This window comes from Suncus etruscus, chromosome 1 (genome assembly GCF_024139225.1).
Source record: "Suncus etruscus isolate mSunEtr1 chromosome 1, mSunEtr1.pri.cur, whole genome shotgun sequence".
In the NCBI taxonomy this organism is placed as follows: Eukaryota; Metazoa; Chordata; class Mammalia; order Eulipotyphla; family Soricidae; genus Suncus; species Suncus etruscus.
In genome coordinates, this window is record NC_064848.1 from 85950168 (window position 1) to 85963371 (window position 13204).

Here is a 13204-nt window from a genome sequence, read left to right on the forward strand (position 1 = left end):
GAATGTGAAATACGTATATAAAAATTAATTGCATACTTAAATAAGTTGTAATAAAAGTAATGACTATATCAACTAGTTTTTAAATATGCATCTGTATCATTGCCACAACAACATGAGACAGTTATTTTACCTGACACACCCATGACCACAGAAGCTTGCTTATTCTATGAAGAATAATGCTACTTTTATTTCTTCTTTTATCCATTAACGGTAAATTTCCTACACACTTTTGGGCATGGATGTGCTTTCCTTACTTTTTTCCAGATATACATTGAATTATCTCCAGTTCTCTCTTCCTTCTCCTTTCCTTTTTTCCCCTCATCATAGATGTTGTGGCTTGAAAAGACCTTCATGCTGATCTTCCTGCCCACCAGCCATTTATTTAATTTATTTAATTTATGCCAAACCCTCCCTTATCAATTCATTCATCATTTTGCGTTGGAGTTGTTGCTTGGGGAAGAATAACTGCCATAAACTATGGAAATAAGGGCCAGAGAAATATCTTAATGCGTTGGGCATAAACTTTGCATGCAGGAGGCCTGGGTTTGATCCCTGACAATGCAAGGTTGGTCATTTTGTCCCCTTTGCCCCACCCATCCCCATCCAGTACTGCCAGGAAGAAGCCCCCCTGTACCAAAGGGAGTGGCTCAGAAAACAAAAACAAAATAACGTCCACTCCAAAATTCCAGTTTGATCCTGCTATCCAAAGCTATCCTTCACAATAATTCACATACTTCTCATTCTTTAGTAACTGTTCTCTTTCTCTTATTTCCCAGGTCAGTACCTTTTTCTTTTCTCTGCCAGGCAAACCCTTCCTTATTCTTGAAGATATAGTTTGACAATTACCCACTTTCCCCTCAAATCTTTCCCTGCTTCTCCCATGTCCAATCAGGCCTTTCCCTGACTCCCCAAAGTTTATTAGGCTGGTTAAATAATATGCTCCTCTGAGGCTGAAGAGATAGCATGGAGGTAGGACATTTGCCTTGTATGCAGAAGTATTGTAGTTCGAATCCCAGCATCCCATATAGTCCCCCAAGCCTGACAAGAGCAATTTCTGAGTGTAGAGCCAAGAGTAACCACCCCTGGGCACTGCTGTGTGTAACCCCCAAAAACAAACCAAAACAAAAGTAATAATATGCTACCCAAGTTATACATTAATAAAATCAACATTTTAAAAATAATAAACTGAACCAAAAAAGAGTATTGTTACCCATTGTTTTATAAATTATAAATTTATATAAATATATAAATTTATAAATTATAAATTATTCTCGCCAAAGAAATAGTGATAAGGTGAAGGTCATAAGGGACATCTATGAGGTCCTGTGCTTGATCTCTGATACCAAGACCATTCTTAGCTTCTGAATCTGTAAGTGAATGTTACCTGTACTTTACAAATATATTTCTGGTGTTCCTTAAGTGTTTGCGAATTATCATTATTAAAGAATAGAAGGAATTGTATTCATGAGTATGGTAAACATAAAATTCTAAAATCTTTTTGATTTTTAACAAATATACAGAATACTAAACAAAAAATATCAGAAAGTTTGTAAGAGCATTGGTGCTGGTTGCTTGCCACTCTCAGATATGCTTAGGGGTTATTCCAGTCCCTTTGCTCAGTAGAGACCCCTGGAGGTCTCCTGGAACCATTTGTGGTGCTGGGGATTGTCAGCCATATCCATGGCTAGTGCCGTACTTCCTTTACTATCTCTCACACCCTGCCTCCTGAAGTACACAAATTTATTCACCAAACTGTTATTAGTACGTTTTTACTGGAATATGAGCCAATGAGTTTTCCTTTTTTAAAAAATAAATTATTTGAAATTTAGAATGTCTGGGTTTTTTTTGAGGGAAAGGGGAAAGTTGAAGTCACAATCATTTGTGTTCATTAGGGCTTTCTCCTGGTTCTGCTTTTCAGGGATTACTTCTGGGATTAAATGTGGTGCTAGTAGTCAGCAGCATGCAAGGCAAGTGTCTTCTTGCTTTACTCAGGCCCCAAATATCTGAGTTTTAACATAATTTTTAAAATATTTTACAGTACACAAACTAAAAACTGATTAAAAAGTTTCAAATACTGGGCCAGAGAGATCAGAGCGTAGGTAGGTAGGGTGTTCTGCATGCAGCCAACCCAGGTGCAATCCCAGACACCCCATATGGTCCCCTGAACACTGCCAAGAATATGCCCTAAACAGAGCTTGTTGTGGCCTAAAACAAAAACAAATAATTAAGATCCTCCTTCAAAGATGATTTGAAAGGATTGATGAACACAGACAAAAACTACAAAAGAATGCAATAGAAACCACAAAAATGTCTCTGGATTTGCAAATTACATATCTCTCGAAAAAGAAAACGGCCTCCTGATATCACATTTCTATAAAGTTACAGAGCAAATGGAATTATAAGTATTTTACATTTAATTTGGGAGGGTAGCTGGGGGTGCCCCTAACAGGAGGTGATGGGGGCTATTCCTGGCTCTAAGTTATTATGCTTAAGAGTGACCCCTGGTGGTGCCAGTGATTTGAACCAGGGTTGCGGCTGCTGTAGCTGCACCCAAGACAAGTGCCAAACTTTCTGGTATTATCTCTCCAGGCCCACTCAAGGTGTTTTTATTCTTAATTTGTAAACAAAAGACACAATCCTGGCCAATCTGTGTTCAAATAATAATAATAATAATATGTGTATCTCTTCTCTGAATCAGAACATGTGTAGTGGACTTTTTGGACTTTCCATGTTACCTTTTGGAGGTACATCCAGGAGAAATTAAGAGTAGTGATACAAAGTAGTTTGAAATGCAGATAGGTAATGGGGAAAGGAAAACAATTTGACTTCGACTTCATCTTCCAAATCCGCTTTTCAAACCCCCTGTATCATCTGTGCCACAGAGCCCATTTCCTGGCTCTTTTCTGTTGGTAAGTCTTGTCTTTGCAAGAAAATAAAAATCTGATATTGGCTAACTGTAGGTCTGACTTACCATCCACTCTGGAGAAGTGAGACCCTACATTCAAGCACTGATATTTTTATGTGCAAATGAGATCTTTATTTTGGAATTTATTTCATATTCTTGATAATAACTTTTCCATTATTCAGAAAGCTAGTTAATTAATTTTTCCTAATGTGCTTTTTTCTAAACTAGTGAAATCTAGTTTTATGGAACTAGGTTACAGACAGACTTTGACCCATTTAACAAGGTCAGACTGTTTATTCTCGACAAAATTCTTTCCCACTGTAAAAAGGTACTTTTAAATGCCACATTCCAAGAGCAGTGCCAGTAAGCCACTGAAGCATATTTTCCCACAAGAACTGATACCATGTGCTGTCCCCACCTCACTGAAATTGCCTGGTGTTACATAAGGCACAGATAGGCTTTTACATCACAGTGAACTCTATCCTCTTAAGTATGCTGGCAAAAAAGTATTTCCATGCATTTCAACGCACTGTAAACTCTACAAAATCATTAATCCAAATACAATGAAAAAGAAGGGAAGAATAGCACAAGAAATTAAAAAAAAAATCTAGCACTCAAATCTAGATGTATTAGAGATCCCTCCCATCACCTCTTTATTTGGGGGCTTTATTGTTCAGTTGTTACACTTATAAACCTACTTTTACATTTCGATGGCCTTCAAAAATAAAGATCTGAGGACTGTGTAAAAATTAAAATTCTCCTACACTTTTCCTTCTTTCCTATGGATGTTTCCTTGACATTTAAAAAGGTAGATCATTCTTCCTATAAAGTTTATCATTCAAATATTTGAGACTTTTATAAAATCAGTATTCTTATAAAATGTTGTTGAGTATGGGGCCTGGAGAGATAATACAGTGGGTAGGGCACTTGCTTTACATTCAGCTGAACCAGGTACAATCCCTGACATCCAATTCGGTCTCCAGGACACCTCCAGGAGTAATCCTGAGGAAGGAGCCAGAATTAAGTCCTGAGCATTGCTGGACAAGACCACCTTATCCACTTAAAAAGATGTTACACGCTGTGCTCGCTTCGGCAGCACATATACTAAAATTGAAACGATACAGCCCCTGCGCAAGGATGACACAACCAAATTCGTGAAGCGTTTCATATTTTTAATTTACATTGTTTACCAAGCTGTAGTGTTTTAAAAAGTGAAATAAACTTGGTTTACATTAAACAAAAAAAAGATGCGACACTCCAGGAATAATCCTGAGGGAGGAGCCATGATTAATCCCTGAGCATTACTGGACATGACCACCTTCTCCCTTTAAAAAGATGTTGGATACAAAGATGGAACACACCCTGTCTGCTATTCCTTAGGAAAAAAATAATAAATGAAAGCAAGAAGAGTATTTCAGCAGCCCAAGGAACATAATTTCAAATATTTGCAGTAAAATTAATAAAATAGTCAAGAAAATCCAGCATTATAAAGTAATATACTGGAGTAATAAACTGGCTTTACTCTTTGGGAAAACCTGAATGGAGAATCTTTTCCAGGGCTCAATAAGGGTAAATGAAATTACCAAAATTAATTTATAATGCAAAATTTTCTCTTTTTTTGTTTCGTTTTTTTGATTTTGGGGGTGGGGGGGGTCACACCTGGCAGCACTCAGGGGTTACTCCTGGCTCTACGCTCAGAAATCGCTCCTGGCAGGCTTCAGAAACCATATGGGATGCTGGGATTCGAACCATCGTCCTTCTGCATGCAAGGAAAATACTCTACCTCCATGCTTTCTCTCTGGCCCCATAAAGCAAAATTTTCAACCTTTTTCTGTGACATAAGTTTTGCCTATAGATGCCCACAAATTTAATTTTTAAATACAACACAGAATACCAAAAAAGCAAGTGTACAGACTGAAGTAATGTGGGAGGATTTGTGATCCTGAATAAGGAAGAATGAAACAATCATTATCTGAAGGTTAGGAATGGCTGTACAGGCAGAAAGTCAATGTGTAAATGTTACTCTCTTAGAACTCAGTGACGCAGGCAATAGAGAAGATTAGCTAAAAGTTGCGCGTAAAACAAATAGATGCTTATGTTTGATGATGCAATGACAGAAACATGAAAAACATAGTTGGAAATTAATTTATCAATTCATTTGTGAAATGGGGAATTGTGTAAGAACTTCATTTCCAAGACTTTTAAGAAAGCTGGTAGAAGATAAAAAAAAAAAAAGACACACACACATAACAACATGGGGTTGGGGAAAGGAGGGTTTTCTGGATGGGTGGTAATAGAAGGAAAAAAGATTAAGTTATACTTCAAAAAAAAATAGACTATATGCTTATATGCTACAAGGCTATGCTACATACTATATGCCATGCTATAAAGTTTGGAATTCATTCTTCTAATATTAACATTGAGGATTCATTTAAGATGTCATTCACTATAGTTATCACATGCCTACCACAAGTCTGAGAGAAATACTAAGAGTGTAAGATTTGGATAAAGTGAGAGCTGGAGAGATAGCACAGTGGTAACGCGTTTGCCTTGCATGCGGAAGGTCGCTGGTTCGAATTCCAGCATCCCATATGGTCCCCTGAGCGTAGAGCCAGGAATAATCCCTGAGCATTGTCGGGTATGACCCAAAAACAAACAGACAAAAAAAAAAAAAAAAAACAAGGATTTGGATAAAGTGAATAAAAATGGGTTATGTCTAATGGAATGGAATCTCAAAAATCCTAATTTAGGAACTAATCATAATGCTATACTTCTCTTCCTTACAAGGAAGTAGTGAAGTCAATAAAACATCAGAAACTGATATATGATTGACATATACAAAGAATGAAAGGGGATGTAAAAATCCAAGTTACAGACATATTTGTTGCTTCTGTTACTGTTAGGTTGTTGATATTAGTTTCCCTGCTGTTGTATGATTGTTGAATACAAACCCAGGTTTTCAAGATGTAAAGGATGTGCTCTTCCACATCCGGAGACATTCCTGGCCCCTAGATACATTAAAAATACTTAATTTGGGGCCGGAGAGATAGCATGGAGGTAAGGTGTTTGCCTTGCATGCAGAAGGATGGTGGTTCGAATCCCGGCATCTCATATGGTCCCCCGAGCCTGCCAGGAGCGATTTCTGAGTGTAGAACCAGGAGTAACCCCTGAATGCTGCTGGGTGTGACCCAAAAACAAACAAACAAACAAACAAAAAACAAAAACTTAATTTTAAGAAAAGTGTTTCAGACTCAATTTCAATGAACATAAGACAACAGGGGAGTTAACCAAACTTTGAGAAGATGGAATTTTTTAATACATTGGATTAGCCCTTGACCAAGCACAGAAGGCATATTCCATGAGTGTTAAATACCGGACATAATCTTTTCCATATTTTGGATCCTGAGAAATCTTTTGCTTCCGAAATATCTCTACAGCTCTTGGCTCTTAACCTAATAGTATTAGATTCATTTGTTCTTATTACTCTTAAAACAATTCTTTGTCATCTTTACACTGAAATCTGAACAGAAGCTTCTGTGATTGAATAGTATCATAGAGTGTGCCCATAAAATATGACACAAAGAAGCCAGTTGGCAACCTGTCCCTCTCTATATCCTACCCTCATAGGATATGCCAGCTGAAGAGAACTATGGAGAAAGCAAACAATATACTGCCTGGGCTTTCACTGAGTAATCATTCTCAAGCCAGCAGTATTACACTTAAAACTGGTTTTGTCCAGAACTGACAACAGTGTCCACTTCTGAAGGAGCTGGAACTAGGCAAGTCAAATGAATGACTATCTTTTATAAATGTGGAAAGCAGCTACTGCATTAACTTCACAGATATACTTTGCGCAACTGAAATACCCACTCACCCACATACTCTTCACAAGCAGCAGCTCACAATACAGCAAGGAACACTTTCTCACTTTGAGGGAGAAATTCTCATGATGCTCAGCAATGTTTGCCTTCTCAATAGAGGTATTAGATGGTGATGGCTCAAAATGTGTTTTACAGCCTCTGAGAACGCACAAGGAAGGATCTGCATGGTCTGCATGTTTGTTTTGGCCCTGGCATTTTCCAAGTACCCAACCCTGGGAATCCTAAAGAAAACGTGTCCTGTTCCCAGCTCTGTGCACTGCCCCATTGTGTTCTACTTCCCTCACTGGCAAAAGTGAAAACGAAACCGGCACAAACACCCCATTGTTAACTATGAAATATGTACTGGCAATACGACGTTTTCACAAAACAGACTTGTTTGTGTCATGGCAAGGAGAGGCTGAGCAGGGAGGGAGCCACCAGAGCCTTTCCGGCTTCAGAGGTGTGTCCTGCACTTTCAAAGAGGCGCTGAGGCAACAGGACTTTGGGTTTTTTCCATTATATGCATGTAATGCTCTTGGACTCATTTACTCAGTATGAACTGGCAGCATCTGAGGGCTTCTGTGGAAGCCACTCAGCTGCCTGAGCCGAGACACAAACACTAGCAGGTCTTCATAGTAAATACAAGATGCGCAAAGAGGAAACAAGCATAAACAATTTATTTTCTCCTCTAAAAGATGACATTGTTGGGGCTGGAGCAATAGTATAGCAGATGGCTGCTTGCCCTGCACATGTCTGAACTGGGTTCAATTCCTGGCATCCTATATGGTACTCTGAGTACTGCCAGACATAGTTCCTCAGAGTACTGCCAGGCATAGTTTCTCAGTACAGTTAGGAGTAATACCTCAGAATCACCCAAAACAAAATAAAACCGAAAATGTGAACTTGGGGGCTAATGTGAACTCGGGGGCTAACATACGATATGGTGGGTCAGGTGCTTGCCTTTCATGCATCTGAACTGCGTTAGACCCCTGGCACATCATTTGGTTCAACTAGCCCCACTAAGAATGATCCTTAAACACAGAGCCAGAAGTAAATCTTAAGCACCATCAAGTGTGGTACCCCCCAAAAACAACAAAAAATGCTATAGTGCTCTAACCTCTGGTCCTACTGTATTTTGTGACTTGGTAGTGCCAACTGAATGCAATAAAACTAGTAATTCCAAATACGTAAGGAAAGAAGAGCAGATCGCATGATGCACACGTCCATGGACTGTCCTTGAAGGTGGCTAGAAAGGAGATGCTGGTAACTTCTTGGAGCATTTCACATCCTGGCCTGGGTCTATGAGGATGCCTGCATCACAGGACCTCATAAATCTGGTCTTCTAATACTTACCTTTGTTTTCAACCACCCATTTACATAGCCAACTGCTTAATATTATCTCCCTATTCTGATTATGAATTCCAGGAGAGCCAAGACCTGTATACTTCAACTCTATTATGTCCTGGGTTTAGTGACAGTGCCTGAAACATGAAAGTAATTAGGAATTATTTCCTGACAGAATGCCACAAATTCATCTCAAGACTTTTATCGTCTAGAGTCTAGACTTAGTAGCAAAGAAACACTTGAATCCACTTAGTTATTTGAGGGTGGGGTGGCTGTTGAATTTACATAGATCATCAATACTGGAGACAAAGTAGGAAACCAAATCTTGTTAGAAGAAAGAAAAAGGGAGAAAAGAAATTAATTTTTCTCAGTATTTATGTTATTAAATAAAATGATCTTAAGTAAGGCAACTTTGGCCATCTTATCAATTACATATAAAAATATCCTTAAGAGAAGTTTTGTAATTTGTTATGTTCTCTAATAAAAAGCTACCCATTACTATTTAATGAAAACTTCTGGTGATTTCTTCAGAGGGGCAGATGTTTTCAAAATATGATATCTTTCAATAGGGAAGATAATATGAAAAAAGATTTTGAGATAGAATGTAAATTCATGTGATAATTTTGTTAAGGCACCAAAAAGACAGGGAAAAAATTTTCACTCTCCCGTTATGGTACAAAGTCAATTTTTTCTTCAAACTATGTTTGCTAAGCAAAGACATGGGAGAAAAATCTAATTTACTTTTCACTTAATACTTGAATAAAGACTCTCCAAATACATTGAAAAGCACTGTTACACAGTTCACTGCAAGGCATAAATTGACTTGAGGCAGCTAATTCTGGAATCTTTTCCAACTGTGAAGTTAGTCCTATTAGAATATATATCTTTCGCTATCCATAGGTGACCTTAGGATGTCCATCCTGGGGCATGGCTGGTTCTAACTGCCTAGTGCATTACATCTAAATATAAAAGCACCAACAACGGTATTGATCTGCATGATCCTCAAAGTGGTTCTGAGCATGGTGACTGAGCAAGCAGATCATTATGATTATGCACCTGGGAGAGTATAAGACAGAGGATATAGAAATGAATGAAGCAAACACTTTCTCTAAGTGTTGATACTTCTACATAATTTTCAAGTGTGTGAAAGTGACATTTATATTTTATTCTAGTCCACATTAGAAAAAAACCCCACAAGTTCCTGACCCATTATGTCAAAATAATGTTTGGTATGAACCAAACTGTTTTGTAATCCAAAAGATTCAAATACATTAAAGTTGATTGATTACTTAAATGTTTGAAGCTCAGATATCCTTTTGTAGAACCCAACAGTTACAAGGACAGTTTCATATCCCCTGATGTGCTAGAGATCGAGGTGGGGAAAAGATGTGAATGAGGTGACCTGGGATATCAAACATAAATACTCAACTTCTTTTAAGCCATTTATCATATTTGGTGAATTTGGACTTAAGATGATCACAAACTGCCTGTCTGAGACTCATTTTATCCACTCTGAAAATGAAGTGGTTGATTACACTCCACATTGGGGTGGTGCTGGGGACAAAACTCATTCATGACTGCAAGACAGGAACTTTATCACTGAACTCTAGCCTTGGGCATCCAGCAGCATTGTTCTTTAATTAAAATTTTTTTAATTGCAATGATGTTTTATTATGCTTTTAATAATAATTTCTCATACACAGAATTCTAACACCACACCTATCACTAGTGTACTCTCTTAGTTCTCCCCAAAATCCCTACACCTCCCCCCAACTCAGTTGTATGTAATCAACTCTCCTATTATGTTGCCTTTGGACCTTTGCTGCTACATTGCTGTGCATCTTTAATTAACACATAGAAAAGAGATCATGCTGTACCTATCCCTTTCCTTCTGACTGAATTCACTCAGCATGGCATCCATGTTGTTGCAAATTAAATGTTTTTTTTTTCTTAGAACCAGCACCATTATTCTTAATAGAGGCAAGTAGAAATGTAGAAAGTCCAATTTCCAACAACAACAACAATAATAATAACTACAGTGTAGATAGAATGCAATAGTCAGCAAATAGAAATAAAGTACCAATGCATAGTAAAATAAATATTACACAAAATTAAAAATGCCACAAAAGAGCACATGTATGAAACATCTAGAATGGGGACATTTATAGACTCGTTAAGTAGAACATTGGTTGCCAGGTGATGGAAAGAAGAAATATTGGGAGTTTCTGAAAACATCTTGACTATAAAGATGATATAATTGCATGAGTCATGATTCTTACCTATTACTTACTGCCATGAAAAGGTTCTCCCTTTTATCTTATTGTTTGATTTTACTCAAATATATATTTTAAGACAGGCATGGAAGTTGATTTTTATAGTTGCAGAAAACTCTTTTAATAAAAATTACCCAATTCTGGGCCGGCGAGGTGGCGCTAGAGGTAAGGTGTCTGCCTTACAAGCGCTAGCCAAGGAAAGGACCACGGTTCGATCCCCCGGTGTCCCATATGGTCCCCCCAAGCCAGGGGCAATTTCTGAGCGCGTAGCCAGGAGTAACCCCTGAGCATCTAACGGGTGTGGCCCGAAAAACCAAAAAAAAAAAAAAAAAATTACCCAATTCAGATGTTGAGTATAATGGCCTCATTTCATTTCCCTTCCCATTTCTAGCTCCTTCTTACACCAAGAGGGGCCTCAAGTACAAGCGTGCGTGCATATGTGTGTGTATGTGTGTGTGTGTGTGTGTGTGTGTGTGTGTGTGTGTGTGTGTGTGTGTGTGTGTGTGTGTGTGAGATAGAGACAGAGAGTGAGTCACAGGCTCCCCTCAAGTATAAGCATATGGTAACCCAGGGGTGTGTGTGTGTGTGTGTGTGTGTGTGTGTGTGTGTGTGTGTGTGTGTGTGTGTGTGTGATAGAGAGAGAGAGAGAGACAGAGAGACAGAGACAGAGAGACAGAGTGAATGAGTCACAGGCTCCAGGCATATGGGCATTCTAACCCAGGGGTGTGTGTGTGTGTGTGTCACAGGCTCCCCTCAAGTACAAGCATATGGTAACCCAGGGGTGTGTGTGTGTGTGTGTGTGTGTGTGTGTGTGTGTGTGTGTGATAGAGAGAGAGAGACAGAGACAGAGAGACAGAGTGAATGAGTCACAGGCTCCAGGCATATGGGCATTCTAACCCAGGGGTGTGTGTGTGTGTGTGTGTGTGTCACAGGCTCCCCTCAAGTACAAGCATATGGTAACCCAGGGGTGTGTGTGTGTGTGTGTGTGTGTGTGTGTGTGTGTGTGTGTGTGTGTGTGTGTGTGTGTGTGTGTGTGATAGAGAGAGAGAGACAGAGAGACAGAGACAGAGAGACAGAGTGAATGAGTCACAGGCTCCAGGCATATGGGCATTCTAACCCAGGTGTGTGTGTGTGTGTGTGTGTGTGTGTGTGTGTGTGCGCACATTCTAACCCAGGGGTGTGTGTGTGTGTGTGTGATAGAGAGAGACAGAGACAGAGAGACAGAGTGAGTGAGTCACAGGCTCCAGGTAATGTATCTCCATATTAGAATAGATTCTGCATTACAGGAAGGGAAGCAGGGAGGTGCGACTAGAACAGGGCTAGCACAGGCTCCTTTAAAGCAAGAGACATCTGTCTAGTTCTAAGGCATACGCTGTTGTCATCTGTGGTTCAATTTAATAATCTTGAAATAAATAACTAGAAATATCCCTAGGCCTGTATGGGATCAAGTGCATGTCTGGTTGTATAATGAGCAGCAATAACCCAATACCTACATATACCCACACATTATGCTGAAGGCAGCCTGGCAAACTTCAGTGTCCAAGGACACTTTACCCTCCTTTGATCCTATGTTACATCTAGAAGTACAATCAGTCTTGACAAATCTAGAGTAGCAATGACAATCCAAATTTTCTATTGTTGTTCTAAATTTACTTCAACACAAAAGTCAACTCCTTCAAGGTATTTACAATAAATAAACATGCAAAACAATTAGTCAAGTCAGAAAAGTTGTCAGGAAATAAATTAGTAAGATGTTATACTGGCAACATAGAGGATGAAAAGAGAAAATAATTCCTATAAGGAATATCAGAAGGAGATGTTTGAGTTCAGTTGAAGTTAAGCAATATATTAGCATTTCTCCTGGCTGTAAGAAATAAATTTTAAATTAGTTAACCTATAATTCCTTTAACATTCTACAAATTGATTCTCCATTCCTGTATTATATTACCCACTAAAAATGACCAAGAAATGAAGTATGAATGTTTTTTCCTTCAACAATACTGAAAATACTGTAATTTCAAGTCTTCGTATGTATCACCATACATAAGTAAACCAATGCATCACTACACGAAAATGAAATCTTTCTTTAAATAAAACATAAAAAATGTGGACAGTTTAAATGCATTGTTCTAAAGAAATTTGCTCTTAATTGATGACTTTATGTTCTAAGTATCAGTCTTGTATATAAAAACTGAATTTGTTCTAGTGTCTTTTTCAGCTTTTACATTTAAAAAAAAAAACACCTTTGTGTTCTCCTTAAAAACAGAGCAACATAAACAGATGCTGAGAAATCAGGCCATTTATGATTGCCTTTTCTCCTTTTTTCTATGAAATAATTTGTCTACATTTTCCTGTCTGAACAGATCAGCTTTCAGCAAGAATGGAATGTTAATTGATGTTACGCACAAGCTGGGCTATCATTCTTTAAACTTAATAGGCCAAAAAAAAGTTTCAAAACTAAAACCAATTGGGTTTCCTGTTTTTATTTATGGTTTTTAGTGCCTACTTCAGAGATGCCAAAAGAAAGTATCTGTCTCAGTTATGGGCCAACCTTTTTACTAAATATAATTAAGAACCCCAGAAAACCAGTCCCTTCTATTTGTTCTCCTGATGACTGCCAATCAGACCCCATCAGAATGTCCTTCCAGCACCCAGAAGCATCACATAAACATTTCCTAAAGAAGCTCTGTCCAACCTCTCCTTCCCACAGGGAGGCGTGCATATATGGGCTTTAGTGATGTGGTTATAGAAGAACACAGGGCTCATGTAAAAATGTCCAAAGCTGAGGCAAGACCTTGAAGCACCGACTTATGCCTAATTTT

At 38.4% G+C, this 13204-nt stretch overlaps 1 protein-coding gene and 1 pseudogene across 1 annotated transcript in view; one reads left to right on the forward strand and one right to left on the reverse strand.

The window, feature by feature from the left end:
- The window catches only part of CDK6 (cyclin dependent kinase 6), a 223271-nt gene that overhangs the window by 97438 nt on the left and 112629 nt on the right, over nucleotides 1-13204 (reverse strand). The gene's annotated exons all lie outside the window — the stretch shown is intronic.
- Nucleotides 3986-4079, forward strand: LOC126029497 (uncharacterized; annotated as a pseudogene).